The 23,798-nt window shown below is 49.5% G+C and overlaps 1 long non-coding RNA gene across 2 annotated transcripts in view; it reads right to left on the bottom strand.

The window, feature by feature from the left end:
- Positions 1-21,643: 21,643 nt before the first annotated feature.
- The window catches only part of LOC134958354 (uncharacterized), a 37,900-nt gene continuing 35,745 nt past the window's right edge, over positions 21,644-23,798 (bottom strand). For both annotated transcript variants that reach the window (XR_010186971.1, XR_010186972.1), the window contains one exon: positions 21,644-22,199. This is a non-coding gene — a long non-coding RNA (uncharacterized LOC134958354). The remainder of the gene's footprint in view (positions 22,200-23,798) is intronic.

The raw sequence follows: 23,798 nt of genomic DNA on the forward strand, positions 1-23,798 counted from the left end.
CCCTGGCGATCACTTCAGTCTATTTGGTGCCGGAATTGAAGTCAGACTCCCGCCCAGCAAACGCCTGGACACGCCTTCGTTTTCTCAAACACTCCCAGAAAACGGTCAGTTGCCACCCATAAACGCCCTCTTTCTGTCAATCACCTTGCGTTCGGCTTTGCGAAGGGAATCTTCGCTAAATCCATTGACCAGCACCGATCCTATTTGTACCTGTACGATGCGCCTGCGCATTGCGGTGCATTCGCATGGACAGTTTTGCCATTTTTTTACCTGATCGCTGCAATGCGAACATCAGCAGCGAGCGATCAACTCAGAATGACCCCCAAAATTATGTAGTGCAAAGGCAGCCGCCGCGTAAATTTACTAAAGCTTCTAAATCAGAGAATAGGTGATGTTCCCATAGCAACCAATCAGAGGCTGACTATAATTTTCTAAAAGGCAAGAGAGAAATGATAGGCAGCAGCTGATTGGTTGCTACTGGGCAACATTGCCAAGTCTCTATTTTAGAAGCTTCTGTAAATTTACCCCCTAGTGTGCACTGTGCATGAAGCCTTAAACCCCAGGAATAGTTTTCAATTTCATTTAGACCCTCAGTCTTATTTGCAAAGGAAACTGGCAAAACAGCTTAAGACTGCGGTTTGCGATCACCTAGATAAAGGTAATGAAAGAAATATAGTTTTCATTTGGACAGCAGTTTGGTAAATTGCTAATGAGTTTGTCCTGGAGAAATACAGTCTGTGTATTGTGTTTCACAGCTATACAGGTCCCCACATTTTCAGAACATTTCCTGAGAGCAGACATCTCACATCTTTTATCTACTAGAAGAGAATACCTTGTGCTTTTGTCTTTATAAATCAAACAGTAGAAGAGGTTTCTGTGATTATGTTAAAAGAGAGCTATTTTTCTTAAAGCTATTCTACTTGCCCGTCAGGTTTTTCTCCTCACTGGTTCTCAGACACCAGGCACGACTTGTAATGTTTCATACAAAAAGAAAAGTCTTGCCTGAGGCTACCAGGAGATCTCACTGGTGATATATTGTAGTGGATATGAAATTTAGGTAATATAATTCACTATAATGTTTCTGTACTGCAACGTCTATATAAGAACGCCAAATCTTCAAATAGTGCATGTTACATTTGAAGCTCTTGAACTGTTGTAATGGAAACACACTTCCCACAATCTCCAGCATGTGATATAAACATTCTGCCATCGGTTATTACAGCATAAAACTCATATCTTTATTGCATGCAAAGATAATGTTTCCAGGCCTGCTTTCCCCTACTGACGAATGTTTAATGTACATCGAATCCATGTAGATTTCCATCAATTCATATCTTGCCCATAAACCCCACACGTCAGATGTATCCACCCGCCACTCAAGCACACTTATTCTATGAAATAAAGACACCACAACTGTAATTGGCATGAAAGGGGTCAGCTTTTATTTTCTGACTGAGAGGAAGGCCTATTAAATGCTAAAACTAAAATGTAGACTTCCCTCTCTAACTAAGGTGGCGGGGAGAAGAACGGTTAACATAATAAACGTAACATGGGTGAAAAAACATTATAATACAGAAAAAACAAGCAATAAAAACATATGTGCGAGGGAGCCTTCTGCCCCCAATGTTCCGGGATCGGCCTCCTGCCTCCATCCCGGACATTAAAAATTCAAAAATCCAAGGACAGGGGTCGACCTTCTGCCACTACCCCTGCCCACCAACAGTTGTAGAGACGGAGGTACGCTCCGCCCCTACGAGGTAAAAATTCGGGCCACCGGCCCCACCATCCACATATGTTTTTACCAATTAATGGGCTCCACTTGGTAAAGTGATGCCCGGAAACTAATTCAAACGACTAAGAAAATTGTTTCTAAAAGCACACCCAAACTTCTAACCTTGAAGTCATGGTTAAACATTAAGTAACCGTTCGGAAACCGGCCACCCAAAGCCGACACAATAAATACAGCTGCAGAACAGAAAACCAAGTCACCAGGGAGGGAGGGCGGGTCACGAAAAGAGCTGAAGAGAGGCAGGAAGTATCCTGCCAGCTGCATATATGCATGACAGGCCAGCCCCCTCTCATGATCCAGCCAATGGGCCACCGGCCCATTCTTTACGTTCCTCCCAGCCAAAGAACATTAACCCCTCACAGGCCAAGGTGATGCCTAGAGCGGCGCTGCGGAGGCCCCAGACGGTGTGTTTATGCCGCTGTGGTCACATTATGTTCCCTACGCGGTCTTAAACCCCACACGTCAGATGCATCCACCCGCCACTCAAGCACACTTATTCTATGAAATAAAGACACCACAACTGTAATTGGCATGAAAGGGGTCAGCTTTTATTTTCTGACTGAGAGGAAGGCCTATTAAATGCTAAAACTAAAATGTAGACTTCCCTCTCTAACTAAGGTGGCGGGGAGAAGAACGGTTAACATAATAAACGTAACATGGGTGAAAAAACATTATAATACAGAAAAAACAAGCAATAAAAACATATGTGCGAGGGAGCCTTCTGCCCCCAATGTTCCGGGATCGGCCTCCTGCCTCCATCCCGGACATTAAAAATTCAAAAATCCAAGGACAGGGGTCGACCTTCTGCCACTACCCCTGCCCACCAACAGTTGTAGGGACGGAGGTACGCTCCGCCCCTACGAGGTAAAAATTCGGGCCACCGGCCCCACCATCCACATATGTTTTTACCAATTAATGGGCTCCACTTGGTAAAGTGATGCCCGGAAACTAATTCAAACGACTAAGAAAATTGTTTCTAAAAGCACACCCAAACTTCTAACCTTGAAGTCATGGTTAAACATTAAGTAACCGTTCGGAAACCGGCCAACTGCCAGGTTACCAACCTGCCACCGCCACCGAACTAACACTAACTCAAGGAGGGGCTAAAAGCCGACAAAACTAACTAAACACTAATGATCGACTAAACACTAACTAACGCAACGAAAGACCTAAACGACTACCGAAGGGGACCGAAGGACATGAATAATGTCATCCAAGAAGATCACCATGCCAGCTGGCGACAAATGCACCCCGTCAGACCGATATAGAGTCGTATCCCGGAAAGAGATACCAGTGTGTGGCACGACCAGGCCACCATGCTGGCGGACAGCACTACCGACAACCGAATTGACCCGTCTCCGAACTAGGTCAATCGCCCCGGGGTTAAAGGCTCCACGCCAAGACCGGCGGGGGACAATGTCCGACCAGAGGATCAGGCAAAACGGCCAGTCAGCCATAAGTACCAACAGCTGACGCCTGATCTCGAGGCGAATGTCAAGGCCCGTGCGGCATACCAAATCATTGCCACCGAGATGTAGGACCAAAAACAGCGGATATCCAAACCGGCCAACTGCCGCCCTAAGCCAGTCCAGCAGGCCGTCCCAGCGGAGGCCTCTACGCCCCAACCAGCGCACGGCCCGCAGCTCTGGAAACCGGGTTGTGTCGCAGGCCAGAGCCGACACGGACAGCCAATAGATGTACGAATGGCCAACAAACCATATAAAGTGCGGATCTAACCGCCGGCCTGTAAAAGAAGGGTGTGACGAAGGTTAATAAATTACATAAACTATAGCATTTCTAAATGGGCAACCTATCTGCGTCCCTAACGGGGAGTGGAAAAAGGGGGGGGGGGGGGGGGGGGGTTGGGCCACCCAATTTGACTTGAGGCAAAAACGAAACTTCGTTAGCCGGCAAAAGCCGTAGTAAAACCAACGATAAAACAAAAATTCCTCAAGGCCCCCGCAACCGCAAAATGCAGCTGCGACGAGCGGCTAGTCCTCAAATGGGCGCACTGGGAGGAAAAGGCCTGATATAGCGTCTGACTGCACCAGACCTCCACCTACCCAGTGCCCGGACTTCGACTTCGGACCAACCCGCCGCAGCAGCTGCTGAAGCAGCGCCGATGCGGAAAGAGTGAGTCCCATAGTCGGCTGGAGGTAGACCCAGGTACAAAATACAACGCCCCAAAACCGACCGGAATTGATATCTGGTCAACGGGGAACCATCGCTATGGACGAGCCACCCAGTGGGCGTTGGAGGCCGAAGGGACAAACAAGCCAGGGCCGCGGAAACCGGACAAATGCCCCGCGAACTAGCCCGGCCCATTCGAACCCACTGCCCCCTGCCGACTACGTCAGTCTTGGAGCGCTGAATCCTGCACCACAAACCGTCGGGGCGTAGGACGACGTGGGCCGCCAGCATGGGCGAGGCAGAAGTCCGAGAGACGGCCACCAGCTCGCCCACCCTGAACGCACCGTGGAAGGCCATCGTAAAGGCCGCCATGAAGAGGCGAACTTCGTATCCCGAGGAGCAAATACTCCGGAGGGATCCCAAAATCCACCGCAGCAAAGCACCAGTGATCGGCAGACGAGTATCTGGGAGGGGCGGGGACGCCCGAGCCCAACCTTTCAACACCCGCCGGAGGAAAAAGGACTTCGTAAAATCCGCTTCCCCCCGAAGTTGCAGAAAGTATGATATACCCGCCAAAATCCTGTTAACAGACGCCCGCGAAATCCCGTCGGAGTACAGCATCCAGATATATTCTAAGAGTAAATCGTGAGAGGTCTTACCATGCTGGCCTCGCTCCAGGAGGAAGCGACTCTATCGTTCCCAGGCGGCACGATAGGCCGTAAACGTAGCAGGGGCCAACGATCTGTGTGCTAACTCCTCCAATCCGGGTGAATGACCCGCCACACATAAGCAGGACATAATTCCCCATTGAGTAGCGCTGCAGGAGCCAAGCGCCGAAACCGCTGCCAATCGCCCCGCGACAGGGCATCCGCAATTTCGTTACGCACGCCAGGGACATGTTTTGCTCGCAACGTAATGTTGTTCACCAAACATAGCAAGACTATCTGTGCAAGGACCCGCAGGACCGGCAAGGACGTGGATTTTTGCCGGTTTATGGCAAAAACCACGCCCAAATTGTCGCACCAGAAGATAACATGTTTGTTACGCAGGGACGCGCACCACAATTCCAGAGCGACTAGAATGGGAAATATTTCAAGTAACAGCATGTTCGTCGTGAGGCCCCCGCTAAGCCAGGCCTGAGGCCAGGGACACGCGCACCAACGGCCAGCAAAATAAGCTCCGAACCCGTAAGCGCCAGAGGCGTCCGTGAAAAGCTCCATGGCTGGGCTAGACACAGCCGCCTCCTGCCAAATACAGATGCCGTTAAAACGAACAAGAAATTCGTCCCAAACGCGCAAATCCCTTCTGATTTCGAGGGACAACCGAAGAAAATGATGTGGGCGTCTAACCCCCACAGTAGCCCGTTCTAATTTTCTACAGAAGACTCTGCCCATGGGTATCACCTTGCAAGCAAAGTTAAACAGGCCTAATAAGGATTGAGCCTGTTTGAGCGTGAGCTTGCCCGCCGCCAGCGCATATAGGATACCATCGTGCAAACGCAACACCTTGTCCGCAGGGAGCCTACACAAACCACCGACCGTATCAATCTGAATCCCGAGGTAAACCAAGGAGGCGGAGGGACCCTCCGTCTTCTCAGGTGCCACCGGAACACCAAAGTGCCCGAAGAGGGCAAGAGCCCCCTGCAGCAGGAGGACGCAGCGGTCCGAGTCTGAGGGGCCGATAAAAAGGAAATCGTCTAAGTAGTGCGAAATGCCCCGTTCGCCCGTCTCCTGCTGGAGACACCAGTGGAGGAAAGAACTGAATAGCTCAAAGTATGCGCAAGAGATGGAACAGCCCATAGGGAGGCAACGATCGATGTAAAAACCATCGTCCAGCTTAAAACCCATAAACCGGAAGGCGGACGGGTGCAGCGGGAGGAGGCGGAACGCTGACTGGATGTCCAATTTACACATCACCGCCCCCGGACCAAAGGACCGGATGGTGTCGATGGCTGAGTCAAAGGATAGGTAAACAACCCGACACAGATCCGGAGGGATGGCATCATTAACCGATGACCCCGGAGGACAGGACAGATGCTGGATAAGTCGAAATTTGCCCATGTTTTTTTTGGGCACTATGCCAACGGGGGACAATACCAGGTCTGGCAAGGGGGGTTCCCGGAAAGGGCCAACCATCCTACCTAGTGCCACCTCAGCCTCCACCTTCTGGCGGAGCACGTCCGGAAATTCCCTGGCCGAGCGCAGGTTCGTACCTGTCCCGGGGCCCACCCGCCCATGTATAGGCAAAGGGAAGCCCGACGCGAATCCCGAGTGTAGGAATTGGGCGTCCGCCGTCCGCGGGTAGCGTCGCAGCCAGGGAAGGAGTGCCCGAAGACTAAATGGGGTGGGGGCTGTGGCCAGCGCCAGAGGCCGCGGGAGCGCGACTCTGCCGGGTTTGCGGACCGGAAGCCCCTCCGACCCCAGGACTGGGACAGTCCTTAATCCCGTGGCCCCCCCCACATCGGATACAGGAGTGACGAAAACGACAGCGGCCGCCTAAGTCGCATTGTGCATTGTTAAAAGCGAAGCATTTTCCATGCCCCGCGCGCCCTGAACCGCCGCGAAAGCCGGCAGAACGAGAGGTGGGGCGCTTAGCCCATCTCCTCGCTGTGCCGCCCTCCTCAGCGCCAGCCGTACCCTGGGTCAGTTCCGAGCACAGTTCCACATCCTTCTTACCGAAGTTATAGATCTGCCGCCCGTGTTGTTTTCGCCGGAAATCCTCGTCATAACGACGCCAGGCCGACCCTTTATACTTGTGGTACAGAACATGTATGAGGAATTGATATCGCATATGTTCATATGTTCGTCCGGGCGGGTCTCTAGGTAACATGCAGCAAATATCAACATGCAGCGTACCCAAGTCGGGTAGGAGCGCAAAGCGTCCTCGCTGCCCTGCCCCTTTTTCTTAGCTGAATGTAAGGCTTTTCTATCGTCGCTAGTAAGAGCGAAGATATTCACATATTGGCCCTTACGGATTCGGTCCCGGACCCGGGGCCTAAGACCACGTTGCACCGCTGTATTAGCGCAGTGCACGGTGTCCGATTCCACCGAGACTTGGGAGGCGGACGAGGTTGAATACCGACGCTCACGCCGTCTGCGGCGCTTAACCCTGTGCAAGCCGCCGTCAGAGGAGGACAGGCCCTCCGAGGATGTGGAGGCAAGGGAAGAGTCCGTGTACCGACGCCTGCGGCTGCGCCTGCTAGAAACCCTACGCACACTGCTGCCGGCACTAGTGGAGCTGGGGTGAGAAACCGATCCCAAGCCGCTACGGGGTGTAACCGCGCTTCCCCGGGACCAGTCGGGGTCCGATGAAGACTCACCTGCCCGAGAGGGAACACCGTCCGTCCCAACGGCCAGTGGACGACTCGCGGATGCACCGACAGACTCCATTTCTCTCCCGTCGTCCGCGTCTGGGGGGACAAAAGAAACATGGTTCCCCCGCTCCTCCACCCGGCTCGCCGCAGCCGCGAGCGGGGCAGGTGGGGGAACCGTCGCGCCAGAGGACAGAATCGGGGCAAGAGCATGCGCAATGCTATCTGCCAACGAAGCAGCGGGCCGCCCAAGTCCCCCGGGTACGGAGGATAACAAGGGCCCCACCGCTGACACGACAGCTGTACAAATGGCGGACAGAACGGTGGTGTCCACCAAAGGTGCCGCCGACGTGGCGTGCGTAGGAAAATCAGGGACGCCACGCGAGTCGTGCTCCCCACGGGAGGATCGTAAACCCCCCGTTGGGAGCAAGGACCCGGATGACCCCTCACTGTCGGGCGTCACAGTATCGCCGTCCCGCTGTGAGAAATCCCGCGCCAATTGCCCCCGCTGCAACCTTCTTCGATCCCGAGCATTGGCCACAGGATGAGAGACCGAAGAGTCGTCGCTACTGGAAGGAGGAGGCGCCCTGTAGGAATGTGACCCGTCCGCAGCAACATCGGCAGTAGATGACCGGCCGCGGGGAGGGGCGGAACGGACACCCCCGACGGCGCACGCCGCCCCCTGGCGGGGTGAGGAACCCCGGTCGGAGGCGCATGGCCATGGACGGTGGCTGCAGCGGCATGCGCCAGACGCGGTATCCTGGAAGAGAGGGGCGCCCCAGGGCCACTCCCAGCAGGAGAGGCCCGGTGGGCCGCGCCACCGCGAGCGGACGCAGACCGCCCTCGCCGTAGGGGCCCCACCCTATCAGAGATAGGTAGAGGAGGGCGGGCAGTAGAAGTGCGGGGGCGACGCCCTGCCCTGTCGGGGGAGGGCGCAGGCTGGACCTGCCTGGACCGAACAGCGGGGCCAGGCCTCATCTGGGCCCCCCGAGCGGGAGTATCAACTGTGGCACGCGCGCGCTGCCTGGCCTGTGCAGGTCCGGCAGCCGCACGACCCCCTTCCCGCCGACCAACTTCCGAAGAGTTCCCCTGCAGCAGAGTCTGTGGCTGCTGATCTGCGGGCCGGGAGCTCTGTCCTGTCCCCACGTGATCAGAGCAGCCCTGGGTAGCGAGCGGCGGACTCAGGGACGGTAGCACACCATCCCTGCCCGTGCGCCGCGTACGTCCCCGGCCGCCCAGCGCTCCGTTCCCCGCCACGGCTAGCAGCGGGGACGGAGAGCGCAAGCGCGGGGGAGCCCGGGCGGGCGGCCGAGTCCGGCCGCGCGCGCCCTGGGGCTCTCGTACAGCAGCCGCAGCTTTCCTTCCCCGTGCCGGCTGGACATCAGACGCGTCCATGAGCCGGGCGGGGAGGCCAGCGGAGCGGCTGGGGCGGGTGTTAGCGGCCATGAGGGGGATCACTAAGAAGTGAAATCAAGGAAATAAAAACGAGGAGTGAGGATAGGAAAAAGGAGGTAAGAAAGGAGTAGAGGATTAGGCAAAGATTAAAGACACAGAGGAAAGGGAGACAGAAAGTTTTAAATGAGATGTGAGCAGAATAAATGAGGAGTAATTTGTTTTTGCAATGAGAAGAATACTTGCAGTTCTCACGAAAAGAGCTGAAGAGAGGCAGGAAGTATCCTGCCAGCTGCATATATGCATGACAGGCCAGCCCCCTCTCATGATCCAGCCAATGGGCCACCGGCCCATTCTTTACGTTCCTCCCAGCCAAAGAACATTAACCCCTCACAGGCCAAGGTGATGCCTAGAGCGGCGCTGCGGAGGCCCCAGACGGTGTGTTTATGCCGCTGTGGTCACATTATGTTCCCTACGCGGTCTTTCTGGGACACGATTGTTTATCAATTCCCAAGAATTAACAAGCACTGGAGGCACAGATTTGTTCCTGTCTGGTGTCTGAAAGACGGGTCCCAAATTATCACATTTTGCAGACTGTGCTTTGCAGCTGAGATACAGATGTGGTCACGATTATCTTGACTTCTCTGCTGCGCCTAGGCACCCCATGGTTTATTAGCATAAACCTTTCATCTATTGTTCTCAACTGCAATACAATACAGAGAACAATGGGGGTCGTACCAACCCGATCGCTCGCTGCACTTGTTCGCAGCGCAGCAGTCGGGTCGGAACTGCGCATGCCGCACGGCCGAAGGCTGTCGTTCCCTAGCGATCGCATCTGCCTGATTGACAGGCAGAGGCGGTCGCTGGGTGGGGGGGAAGCACGGCGGCGTTTGGGGGCACGGTCCGGCCAGCGCAGGCATAGCCGGACCATGCGGGGAGCGGGCCGCAGTGGCTGCGTGACATCACACGCAGCCGCTGCGACCAGGGGCAGCGACGGGCAACTCCCGGTCAGCTGCAGGAGCTGCGCTGGCCGGGAGTTACTCAACAAGTACAAAAGCATGGCCGATGTGCGATGCTTTTGTACTTGTGCGGGGGATGGCGCCGGCACTGACATGCGGGGCGGACTAGCTCTGTGCTGGGCGTCCCCCCGCATGTCTGGGAACATGATCGTAGCTGTGCTAAATTTAGCACAGCTACGATCGACTCAGAATGACCCCCAATACAGTAGGGGATTAAGTCTGACTGCCCTGGCTCATTTAATCCTATTAAATGCCAAGATAAAGATGGCTCTGTCTGTACAGTATGTCCCATATTACAGCTTTGTGAGACTAATATATTTGATCAAAAAAGTTACTATTTCTAATAGGCCCTTCACACTGGCCGACATCAGTCAAAGATATGAACGATCTCGTTCATAAATGAAGGAGATATCGTTCATATCTTTGAGTGTGGAGGCTCCAGCGATGAACGATGCGCGGCCCCGCGCTCGTTCATCGCTGGTCCCCCATCGGCTGTACATGCAGGCCAATATGGACGATCTCGTCCATATTTGCCTGCACTTCAATGCAGCCGGGTGACGGGGGGGGGTGAAGAAACTTCACTCCCCCCGTCACTGTCCCTCTGCCGCCGGGTCGCCCGTCGGCCGTATCCGCCGTCGGGCAGCTCGGCGGCAGATTGGCCAATGTGTAGGGCCCATAAAACCGTAGCAATATCAGGTGAATACGATGGTCTTCTTTAGATAGCACAAATTGTAACCCAGGGAGAGATGTATCACACCACTTAACACACTTAGCGGCTTTTATTAACACTGTTTGCATGAAGATTTGCATATGTAAATGCAAAGGACAGCTCTACCAATAAGATCTTTGCAATGATAGGACTTCCAGGTTTAATACTGGGCATACTGTCTTACATTAGTAATCTCCTCGCCTGGAGATACCCAGAGAGGAGAGGCAGGTGGGCGGCAAGGGGGGGTGGGACTGGGCTAATTGCGTCATTAGGCCCGATGCGATTGGCCCCTATTTGCATAGGGGAGGGGCTGAAGTTACATGATGAGCATATAATTGCATCATTAGGCCCTGCCACCTCCGTCAGTACTGCGGTTTATCAGTATTTATTTCCCTGTTCTGCACTAGGAAATGGGCAGAATGCGGGAGGGGTGCCCACTCTTCCGGGGCTGCGGGGGGACTTCCCAAGAAACCGGGTGTCTTCCGCAGTATCCAGGAGAGTAGGAAAGTATGATACCAGGAAATCCTTCTGCACATGCGCTGTGCGTCCATCAGGCAGGGCAAGCCACAGAGGACTGTGTCAGAGAAGCCTGGAAACATTTATAAACAATGCCATCTATAGATGGCACTGCCTACCAGGTACAGGCTCCATAAATTTAGCTTTTGGGACCTTGATGCATACAGGAAATGTGGTTGAAACTCCAAAAACTGCACTTTTCAGATATTTTACTGCATTTTGCCATTAGTACATCCCACCTACAATGTCATATGTATCAAAAACTGTAAAGATGAATTTGTCAGAGCACAATATTTAGGGAGCTTCAGATGTCAAGACTGAGTGCAATGGTACCAGTCTACCTGTACAGAAACAATTATTAATGATCACAAAAATTCATAAGCTTGAACAATCTCTATCTGACTTGTCATCCATCATACAGTACCAGAACTTAGGTACTCAAGGGATTGGACACCTTATGAGACGGTCACACTCCCTTGGCTTTAAATAACAACAAAATGCAGTTATAAGTAAATGCCCGCAACTCAGTCATGAAGGCTCGACAGCGAGGCTGGCTTGTGAGCTACATCTAGGAGGTCTTATATGGGACAAATTAGTGGGGCAGAAGGAAAGGAGTGGGACCTGGGAGGGCAGTCACAGGGATGTGTGTCTATTTGTGGGGGTGGAGGGTTAAACACACTTCGTAAATTCCAAATGTATCCTGATGATGGGCACAAACCCACACAAATAATAACTAGGGGGTTGTGACAAGGGCTAATGCTCCAGGGATGGTGGCTAGGGTAAACCTCCACCCCCCTAGTGCCTAACCCCAACCACCCCTAACCTTAACACGTACCCTGATACTCACTTTCGGGATGTTGGTGATCTGGCGCTGGTGTTCTGGGTTGTGTCGGGATTCTGGCGTCGGTCACATGACCGCCAGCATCCCAACAGCTGGGATGCTAAACACATCCCGTTTCACCACTTCGGCTAGTGTTGAAAGTGCGATGCATTTGCCGGAACAGCTGCTTATCGAGTAACTGTCCCCCCATTTCTGCCATGATTCGGAGATATTCGTTGTAGCACAGGAGGTGCACTGAGCGTATGCAGATCTGGTCTTGCAATGTTCAAAGCAGCGCAGCTTCAGATATCAGGTGACAATCTGCAGACGTTTGGGGGCAGGGAGGTGGATCACTGCAGAAAACACGGCTTGTTGGCCCCGTTTTCTGGGCATTACAATGCTAGTGATTGCCTCCTGTAGCTTTCTCTTATTTTCACACAGACGTTGCGCACAAAGACAGAGTAGGCACCATTTAATCTTTGAAAATAAAGAGACAGACTAAAGAACTTGATGGCATCACACATTCATCATTATACACAATAATGTGATCACTCTGTGGCGTCACTACGGGGGTGCCGAGGGTTTGGGCCACTCCCAGGGGTCACCCATAGAAGGATGACACCAAAATGCCAGCTCCCTCTCCGTTACAGGAGCTGCACCGTAACATTACATGCAGCATTCGCCTCCTGTCACAGTGTAGCAGCCGGTACTGCAGACATACAGTCTCTGGGGGCAGACCAGCATCTATGGGACTCCTGGAGTGACAAAAGCGGGGGCAGGCCATGAGGCTACACCTTCCAGTGAAACCACGCCCCTTCACACTAGGCCATGCCCCTTTTTTGGCGGTGTGTGCTGGATGTCCATCGCACTATGTGTCAACATGCATAGTGACACCCCTGTGGTCACTTACTGGTAACAGACAGGGGTGTATTGGGCATCGGTCCTCACCAGGGAAGATCCCTGGTGGGCCGATGTGCATGTGAGGCCTGCTTTGTATGTTGATATGTGATGGGTGGTGCTGCTGCCATGGTTACACGATATACATCTGGTGCTGCCCATGTGAGGCCACTTCTACAAATTTTTCCACGGCCACTTTCAATCTGCCCCTACCCAACTTTGAAAAAAAGTGCAATGGATTATGCTAGCTCTACATAAATGCTAATAAATAAATGAATGTATAGATGTAACAGCCAAGAAATATAAAACCTTTTGGTGTCACTGGGCCTTTCAAACAGCAGCGAAATTTTAAACAAATTGTAATACCAAAAGCTGTATTATACTTTTTTTTTTCCCTGTAGGGGCCAATTTGTTTTATTGTTGTTGGTGGGGGCCAATATGTGTGTGTTTTTTCCTGTGTGGGTCAATGTGTTTTATTTTTTCCTTGTGGAATGTTTTTTAGCTGCACTTGCATCTGAGTTGCACCGCGCATGCATGCACCACAGTGGCGTTCGTACAGAGTTTGTACAAGGGGGCTAAATCAGACCTGATCGCTGCTGTACATTTTTGCACAGCGGGTAATCAGGTCTGAACTGCGCATGAGCCAGCACCGCAGTGCGCCGGCGCATGCCAGAGATGCAATCGGCATCTCTGCCCAGCGATCACCTCTGCCTGATTGACAGCTGGGCCTGATTGACAGATTGTCGCTGGGTGGGAGGGGGCGGGCCGGCGGCATTTGGCTGCCATTTTGGGGCCGCAGTCCAGGCAATGCAGGCGTGCCCGGACCATGTGGGGGGCGGGCCACGGCGGCTGCGTGACGTCACACGCAGCCGCTGCGACCCAGGAAGCGACGAGTAGCTCCCTGCCAGTGCACAGGAGCTGCCCTGGTAGAGAGCTACTCCTCAGGTACAAAAGCATCGCCACTGTGCGATGCTTTTGTACCCGTGCGGGGGATGGGGCAGAGCCAGACATGTGGGATGGACTAACCCTGTGCTGGGCGTCCCCCCGCATGTCTGTGAAACTGATCGTAGAAGTGCTAAATTTACCACATCTACGATCAGGTCTGAATTAGGCCCACAAAATGTATTAGAAATACGTTGGGTATTCCTGTGGGGTTACAGGGGGTTGGCTAATCAGACGCAGATGTAACATAGTGTGGGCGTGTTGCTGATAGTGGTTGCATGTAGAGATGTTTAAATTGTTCTAGCATGGGACTGGTGTAAGTTACAATGGTGCGACCGTTGGTGGCGTCGTACATTACGGAACTGCATTGTAGCATCATTAGCATAAAGTGACAGACGAAACTGCAGCAAACGACGCAAGGAAGGCCGCAACTACGTCCAACTCAGAATCAGACTCTATGAGGATGAATCCCGGCCCCCCTCAACAGACCCCATCCCCATTGAGGCTGCTTCCATAAATTTCCTGGGCTGGTTTTCCATCCCAATCCGTCCCTGGTAACACCCAACTGAGGGGCAGATTTATTAAGCCTGGTGAAGTGATAAAGTGGAAGGCGATAACGCACCAGCCACTCATCTCCTAACTGTCATTTTTCAAACCCATCCTGTAACATGGAAGTTAGGAGCTGATTGGCTGGTACTTTATCACCATCCACTTTATCACTTCACCAGGCTTAATAAATCTGCCCCTGAGAGTCAAAAAGTCCACGCAGTGAACTATTTTGTCTGGAATGGATATGTAAGGCCTATATGTAAGAAAAAAAATGTGTGTTAAGTATTATAATAAATCTTTTTTTCCTTTACAAAAAATTTTTTAACAGGAAAAGGATCATATGACAAATGTCATGCACTTCACACTGATAGTAAATATTAAGCCATTCACATGTCAAACTGCTGTAAGATATTACTGCCATGAGTCCCTTCAGCCGTTATTTAATTCTAAATGGATGACTTTAAATGCATTTATTGTATTCCGTGGCACAATAAACTACTGTATCATATCGTGTTTTTATTGTTTAAAAGTGATTTATTTCTAAATTTAAACCTGAAAAATCAGCTCTCTGGTGTATATTGCTGGTTTCATGCATAATTACAATAATGTAAAGGTTTCCCAGAATTATTATATTAGCGAGCAGCTAGAAATCGTAATTCAGTATTCATGGGCAATGTACTTTAAGATATTCTGAGGTAAAAGATTCCTGTAATTGCGATTTTTTTCAATCAATCACTATTTCATCTTCGTTTTTTCCCGCTCTCCCAAATCTTTAAGTCGGAAGAAGAAAATTTCGACTCACTTAAGCTTTTCAGTCATGTCAGTGACATCATACTCCCATCCACAGGAAGAGAGGCAATGTTCTCTGGACACATTACCATGCTGAATCAATATATCTACCTCAGGTTTCAAAAATGTATTTCTGAGTTATGTCCTGTGGATGCTTAAAACATTATCATTTTAATAATTTATTAGGCTAAACTCTTGTGATGGAAAGCTTGTTTCCCTTCCAAATGTACCGGTCTATATTCTTTGCTATGAGTGTTTTTTTTGTCTTTCGTTTTTTCGCCTGGTAGCTAAACATGTATTGAGAGAATTCATCTTGCAAAGGGTAAACCAGTACACTACAAAATGGCCGAAGAGACTCCTCTTTGCCTGGAAATATAAACAATTGCTTCACAAAAGTAATTAAAAAGAAAGCACTTTTCACTTTCTAGTTTGTTGTAAAATACATGGCTAAAAGTGCCTGTGTTTAGTTAATAGTTAACTTCACCCAGGGAAGCTGATGTAATTATGAACCTTGGCATATTTTTGCTAGTGCAAATTGCCATTTTTTTGTACTGGTGTGCCCAAACTAATGCATCCATTCATGTCTAGATTCAGTCACGTGTTGTTCTTTATGACTTATGCTGGCAAGGAAGGAAGATGGAGGTAGAATGCAAGCACTGACCGAGTACAGTAAGGACAGGTTCATTCAACTGTATATAAGCCACAACAAATATGCACGGGATCCGGCCAGGGTTTGAAATACTAACGGTGGGGATTCCGGCGGTCAGAATACCGGCCGTGGCATCCCGATGTTCAGAATCCCGACTGGTGGTGGTGGGGGGGGGGGTATCTTCTCTCAATGGCCTCCTAACCCTAACCCTTCCTTTTCGCAGCCTAACCTTAACTCTCCCCGGTGGTGAGTAAACCTAAATCGCCCTCCCCGCAACCTAAACCTAAGCAATGCCGGGATTCCAGCGTCTGTATTTCGACTGCCGGAATCCCGACCATCGGGATCCTGATCGGATACCCCAGAAGGCCTACAACTTGTGGGTGCTAGATCCCTAACCCAAAGTACACCCTGTTAATATTGACAATCACCAGCCACTTCTGATTGGCTGAGTATGTCTTGATCCCTCCCACTGTATACTGTAAATTAATAGAGTTTGAATCCATTGGGACAATAACAGATCCAATTTTTTTTTCAAAGGGTAACGTAATGGATGTTTGTGTTTAATTGTTCACTTAAGAGTAGATTTAACAAGTGATATTCTTATCACTCATTACAAATAATAAAATGGTGCTCCAGCCAATCAGCTCTTGTCATTTTTACACACGTGACAGTTAGGAGCTGATTTGCCCAAGTACCATCTATCATTCATAATGAGTGATAACAAGAATATCACTCATGGTTAAATCTGCCGCTTAGGGCATGATTCTGTGGTGGATGTAAAGCCAATGTTTGCAGTTGGCCAATCTTTTTGCTACTGTGCATGCCTTAGAGTCCACTGCGCATGTGCCACAAAGGTCTGGCAGCTGCACTCATAGGGGCAGATGTATTAAACCTGGAGAAGGGATAAAAAAGTGATAAAGCAGTGATAAGTGCAAGGTGATAACGCACCAGCCAATCAGCTCCTAACTTTCATTTTTCAAAAGTGTAATGATTGGCTGATGCGTTATCACCTTGTACTTATGATTGCTTTATCACTTCTCCCGGCTTAATACATCTGCCCCACTGTGTGGATTAGGATGCCAAGTGATTGACAGATAGTGACGTTTGTGGGAGTAACGAGGATGTGGTGACTCAAACACTGTGTCTAACTGGTGACGGACATTCTGAGAAACCGTAAGGACGCTTTGAGGTCCGATAGTGTCTTTGTACGCAAGCGGTGGATCCGAGAGGCTGTTGGTGGGCGTCTCTGTAAAAACCCGGCTGCAACATTTTCATATCTTCTCAGATCCGCTGCGTACGAAGACACAGCAGTGGCACGCTTAGCGTCCACTTCTTAATCAGGCCCTTAATTAGTAATTTTACTTTGCATTTGTGCTGTATTTAATTGTATTTCATATTATAAATTTGACTATAGTTATCAATAACACTGTCAAGACACAGAGGGGGAATTCAATTGTTCACGTGCCCCCTATCTCCCGTCTAAAGTGACGGGAGATAGAGGGGCGATATTCAAATGGCTCCCGTTATTGCGCTGATCGCGCTCAGTACAGTCTGGTTTAGGCATGCAAACTACCTAAACCTGACTAAACTATTGGGCGCGATCGTGAAGAAACCCGCTTGGGCGCCCGCGGGCGCGATCGTGACCGGGAGGGGGGAGAGCACAACTGAATCCAGCCCAGACTGTCTTATGCATATGATACTTCTAAAAAAGTACTATATTGTGCATGATTTTTCTCAAGAAGGTTCGGACTGGCCCACAGATGTACAGGGGTAATCCCTAGTGGCCCCACTACCCACCCTCTCACTTTGTAGAGTAGCATCAAAGATGAACTTGGGTGCTGCTTGCTTTGTTTCTATGGAAACTACATCAAGAGTATTCTTCCTGCCAATCAGAGTGACACACTCCTGCCACCTCCTTTATAAAGGGGCCCTGTTCTTTGCATGTCCTCTCTAAAGCTGGGTACACACTAGATGACATTTGAAACAAATTTTCCGATAAAGACACACCATTATGACAAATCTGTTTGATCATCCGGTGTGTTCGCACTAGGGGGCCGATTCAGACCCTGACGCTTATGTGGAAAAATCGCTATGAAGCCATTTCTGCACATGCATGTATGCCGGTACGCGCATGTGCAAAGTCCTAAACTACGTTATTTTCAGAACGCAGTTTAAGATCTGGAGGGAGGCGGAAGTGGGGGGCGACACCACGCTTTGTGGGTGTCAATGCTCCATTTTAGGGGCACGGTCCGGACAACACAGGCGTGTCCAGACCATTTGCTGTGCTTCTGCATTTTCCATTTTGTATTACTATTTAGATTAATTTCATTATAATAAGTAATAAGTAGGACCAATGCTTAACATTAACTTGTTCTTATTTTCAATTTCATCTATCTGAGTGTACTTTGTATGTATTATTATTATCCTTTATTTATAAGGGGCCACAAGGTTTCCGCAGCGCCTAACAAAGTACATAAACAAATGAACAAAACAAGAGCAGTGACTTACAGTACAAGACAATATAGGACAAGTACAGGGTATATAAACATTTCTGCATCAGAAGAGATGACACATATAAGCATCAGGGTGGCTGAAACTGAGGGCTAGGTGCCATTGTAAGGAGTATTGGGGCTAGTTCAGACCTGATCGCTGCTGCGCGTTTTCGGACAGCGGGTGATAAGGTCTGAACTGCGCATGTGCATGCAAGAGATGCTATCGGCATATCACCCCAGCGATCGCCTCTGCCTGGTTGACAGGCAGAGGCGTTCGCTGGGCGGGAGGGGGTGGTCTGGTGGCGATTGGCCACCGCTTTGGTCCGTGCAACGCAGGCGTGCCTGGACTGCGCAGGGGGCAGGCCACGGTGGTTGCGTGACGTCACACGCAGCCGCTGCGACCCGGGATGCCACAAGTAGCTCCCTGTCAGTGCGCAGGAGCTGCGCAGGAGCTGCGCAGGTAGGGAGCTACCTGTCAAGCCGCAGTGCGATGCTTTTGTACTTGTGCGGGGGTAGGGCCTGACATGCGGGGCAGACTGCAGGTGCTGGGCGTTCCCCCGCATGTCAGAGCAAATGATCGCAGATGTGCTAATTACCCCCTGAATTACTCCCATTGTATAGAACATGGGCCCTCATTCCGAGTTGTTCGCTCGTTGCCGAGTTTCACTATATTGCGATTAGTCGCTTACTGCGCATGCGCAAGGTTCGCAGAGAGCATGCGCTTAGTTATTTTACACAAAAGTTAGGTATTTTACTCACGGCATAACGAGGATTTTTCATCGTTCTGGTGATCAGAGTGTGATTGACAGGAAGTGGGTGTTTCTGGGCGGAAACTGGACGTTTTATGGGTGTGTGCGGAAAAACGCTGCCGTTTCTGGGAAAAACGCGGGAGTGGCTGGAGAAACGGGGGAGTGTCTGGGCGAACGCTGGGTGTGTTTGTGACGTCAAACCAGGAACGAAACTGACTGAACTGATCGCAGTGGCAGAGTAAGTCCCGAGCTACTCAGAAACTGCTAAGAAATTTTTGTTCGCTATTCTGCAAAGCTAAGATTCACTCCCAGTAGGCGGCGGCTTAGCGTGTGCAATGCTGCTAAAAGCAGCTAGCAAACGAACAACTCGGAATGAGGGCCATGGGATCTAGAAGAAAGTCCAAGTAAGAGGAGGAAAAGCACTTGATTAGCAGTCACCCCGAATGGCAGATGGAATGGCTTGCAAGGTGCAATTGGAGACAGAATATAATAAGAAAATCAAAGTATTTTACAGGATTTACTATAAAAATCAGTCACAAGCGACTATGTATTAATATGTTTAGTTTATCTACATATATTCAAATGCAATCGGACTAATAAGCTGTAAAAAATGGTTTTATTGAAAGATGTAAAATAAATCAAACCAAAGCCTAATAATGTTTGAAAACATTAAAACATAGTTGATCAAAGTTTCTAATACATGATTCAATTTTTTTCCCCATTTAAACATGCAAAAAAAAAAAAAAAATGGTTTAAACCAAAAAAAAAAATTTTAATTTTTTTTTTATTTTTATTTGGCCCAACCATGGCTTGCACTGTATTATGGCATTCCCTGGTGGGCCCTTCATGCGCCAGTCCAACACTGGAGTAGTCACTCCTGGCATAAACGTGACGCATATGCTATCCTTGCAGATCGCGATACATCCAGCTCTGCATGATGCATAAAATTCATATTTGTTGTGGTAAGTTTAACACCTGCATTTTTTGTGCAACGTACCTGACCTACCACTGTGGGTCTTGAAATCGCTTGGAGGGTTTGCTACAAGCTAACATGTTGTTTGCAACATTTACCATAACCCAATAACTGTTATTTCTTGTGTTTTTAGTATACTGTTATAATCTGCATCTGCTTTTGTTTTATAAATGTATATTTATTATTTTGTTAACTGCATTTTGGACATTTTTGTTTTTATTTTTCACATTTCATTTATTGATTTTTGGTACTTAACCCCTGATTGTTATACCCGCTAGGAGTTACTAGTACTGCCATTGTTCTTGCTTGTTAGAGCCTTGTTGCTTTATAGGGTGGTGGCAGACCTCCTAGGTTTGCTGTCGCGCCTGACTTGCATAAATACAGAGTGTCCGTTCTTATTTTTTCCCCCTCATTTTATCACTCTACAGCAGGGGTTCTCAAACTCGGTCCTCAGGACCCCACACAGTGCATGTTTTGCGGGTAACCCAGCAGGTGCACAGGTGTATTAATTACTCACTGACACATTTTAAAAGGTCCACAGGTGGAGCTAATTATTTCACTTTTGATTCTGCGAGGAGGCCTGCAAAACATGCACCGTGTGGGGTCCTGAGGACCGAGTTTGAGAACCTGTGCTCTACAGCATCAATTCTCAAACTCGGTCCTCAAAATTCCAAACAGTTCATGTTTTCCAGGTCTCCTCAGAGAATCACGTGAATTGATGATCTCCACTTGTGGATCTTTTAAAATGTGTCAGTGAGTAATGAGTACACCTGTGCTACTGCAAGGTAACATGGAAACTATTAACTGTTTGGGGTCCTGAGGACCAAGTTTGAGAACCTAAACTCTACAGGAATCTATTGGGAGCTAGTTTTCTCTGCCAGATGGAAGTCCCTTAAATGTTAAAAAATATTATTCATCCATATAAGAACCCTTTTTCATAGCGGCATCACTTGTGATAAATGCTATGTACTAATGCAGTGGTTCTCAAACTCGGTCCTCAGGACCCCACACAGTGCATGTTTTGCAGGTAACCCAGCAAATGCACAGGTGTATTAATTACTCACTGACACATTTTAAAAGGTCCGCAGGTGGAGTTATTTCTTTCACTTGTATTTCTTTCACCGAGTTTGAGAACCTGTGTACTAATGCATACCTCCCAACATGTCCCTCTCCAGGAGGGACACAATGCTCTGTTTCTGGACTTTTCTCTTCATTTAAGATTGCTGGCACCTGTTTTGAACAGGTTAATGGATAAGAAAGGTGTTTCAGAACAGGTGATGGCAATCATAAATTAAGAGAAAAGTCCAGGAACAGAGCATTCTGTCCCTCCTGGAGAGGGTCATGTTGGGAGGTATGACTAATGTACAGTGACAGAGGAGATTACACTAAGGGGGGACTGTATCAAACCTTCTAAAGCAGAGGTTCTCAAACTCGGTCCTCGGGGGCACACACAGTGCATGTTTTGCAGGTCTCACAGAATCGCAAGTGAAATAATTAGCTCCACCTGTGGACCTTTTAAAATGTGTCAGTGAGTAATTAATACACCTGTGCACCTGCTGGGTTACCTGCAAAACAGGCACTGTGTGTGCCCCCGTGGACCGAGTTTGAGAACCTCTGTTCTAAAGAGTGGAGAAGTTGCCCATAGCAACTTCTCAGCTTCTACAGTACCTTTCTTTTCATAGAATGTACTTGCTAGCTGAAAGCTGATTAGTTGCTATGGGAAACTCCTTGACTCAATAGAATGTTTGATACAATCACCCCTAGGACTGAATGGATTCCTATTGCAGCTGTCATACAGGCAACTCCAGTCATATATTTTAATAATTGGAACCAGGAAGCCACCAGCAGGAGACACTTATATCTGATCCCATGTGGCTTTACTTCCCTGCCAATTTTCAGTAATGCTTACTATAAACACTTGTGGAAATGCTTTGAGTTTATTGGGTTTTGTCATTTGGAGTCAGTTCCTGGAAAATTTGATGAAGGGACATTGGAATGGATACTTCATGGCTTCGCAAAGAAATGATCAACAAGCACAGGTCCATAGTGCGGATTTATTGTCGGTGGGAAGATGCATCATCCTTCACAACAGTCCTGATCTGGACTAACTATAACAGGTCTCCAATCTGCCTATCGCAGCTTTTTCCAGGGAGGCCACACCCCTTATGACTTCCAAAAGTCTGGTCTATAGAGACATACAATTCAGCACCGGAGTAGGGAACTTCAGCGTCCTGGGTCGGCCTTCGACTCTCTCAGCATATGTGACATGATAGTGTCGCAGAGGGGGAGGCCAGAAGCAGGAAACTGGTGCCTCTCCATGCAGCCACTGTACCGTCCCCTTGGCTTGCAGCCTGGGTTACGATCCTGATATGATGCATTTATACTACCTTGGAATAGAATTATTCTGCACTTGAACACATAGTGGAATTCTTCAGTTAATAAGCAGCCGCCAGCAGCCTGGATAGCTGATTCCCCTAAACAGAAAAGGACACGCAGTTAGCTAAGGAAAACATATCTGTATATATATTAAGTTATTTAAAACGGGTGTAGTACTGCTTACCGACGCCGGGATCCCGGCAGCATACCGGCGCCGGGATCCCGGCGGGGAGGGGCGAGTGCAGCAAGCCCCTTGCGGGTTTGCTGCGCTCGCCACGCTGCGGGCTCGGTGGCGACCGGGTTCTATTCCCACTCTATGGGTGGTGGTCGGGCTGGTGGAGGAGGTCATGTGACTGTCGGTCAGCTGACCGGCGGTCACATGAATACCACCCATTTAAAACTACTACAGAATATAAGACAACTAAAACGTAACATGATTCCTTTCCTACTTCATTAGAACCAGCCTCACACACATATTTAATGCAGTGGGGGTGATTCAGAGGTGGCCGCAGTTGAGAGGACGCACATTAGGAGTGATAATGGACAAACAGTGCATGTGCAGCCCAGAACAAGCCCTTAGTGTGTGTGTGTGTGTGTGTGTGTGTGTGTGTGTGTGTGTGTGTGTGTGTGTGTGTGTGTGTGTGTGTGTGTGTGTGTATTTGTGTACGACATTGTTATTACCTGAGACGGCCTCTGCGATCCATGGGGATCCGGTCTGAAGATCGACACTGTCTAGGTTGACAATGTTTAGGTCGACCACTATAGGTCGACAGTCACTAGGTCGACAGGGTTGGAAGGTCGATAGGGTTTCTTGGTCGAAGTGCTAGGTCGACAGGTCAAAAGGTTGACATGAGTTTTTCACATTTTTTTTTTTACTTTTTCATACTTAACGATCCATGTGGACTACGATTGGAATGGTAATCTGTTCGCTCGCCATGCGAGGGGACACAGTGCACTAATTGGGGTTCCCGGTCACTCTACGAAGAAAACAACACAAAAACCCCCAAAAGACCTCATGTCGACCTTTTCGGCCTGTCGACCTAGCACATGTTGATCTAGAAACCCTGTCGACCTTCCAACACTGTCGACCTAGTGACTGTCGACCTATAGTGGTCAACCAAAACATTGTCGACCTAGACACTGTCGGTCTAATGATCCACACCCGATCCATGAGTGGTTCAAGGTGGACTCTGGGAGGCGACCTATAGTCTTTGCGAAGAAAAGAGATGTCATGGACATGTTTCAGCATGCGGCTGCAATCTCATTCACAGCACCGTCACCAGTGGCCGTATCTTAAGGAAGTTACAAGGAAGACTTGAGGAGACGATGTTGCATTACACTTCATTTGGCGTGCAGGAGTGGGGTTGGCACGGGACACAAAGTCACCACTCCACTATGCCTCCCCCACTTTTCATGCTGCCAATGAGCCCCCTCCCTCCCTCACACTGAGATAGTAATTGCAGTTGCCCCATGGGATAAACCTTCTCCTCCTGTGCACCTCCCCAGCCCTCTCCTGTCTCTATTTCCCTGTTGCACTAAGTGGGCCCGATGAAAATGTTAAGATTCACCAAGTAGAGCTTTTCCTTACAGCGAGAAAATAGGGGGTCATTCCGAGTTGTTCGCTAGCTGCCGTTTTTAGCAGAATTGCGATCAGGCTAAAACCCGGCAGTTCTGCGCATGCGTATGGGCGGCAGGGC

The sequence above is a fragment of the Pseudophryne corroboree genome, chromosome 9, assembly GCF_028390025.1.
Source record: "Pseudophryne corroboree isolate aPseCor3 chromosome 9, aPseCor3.hap2, whole genome shotgun sequence".
Classification (NCBI taxonomy): domain Eukaryota; kingdom Metazoa; phylum Chordata; class Amphibia; order Anura; family Myobatrachidae; genus Pseudophryne; species Pseudophryne corroboree.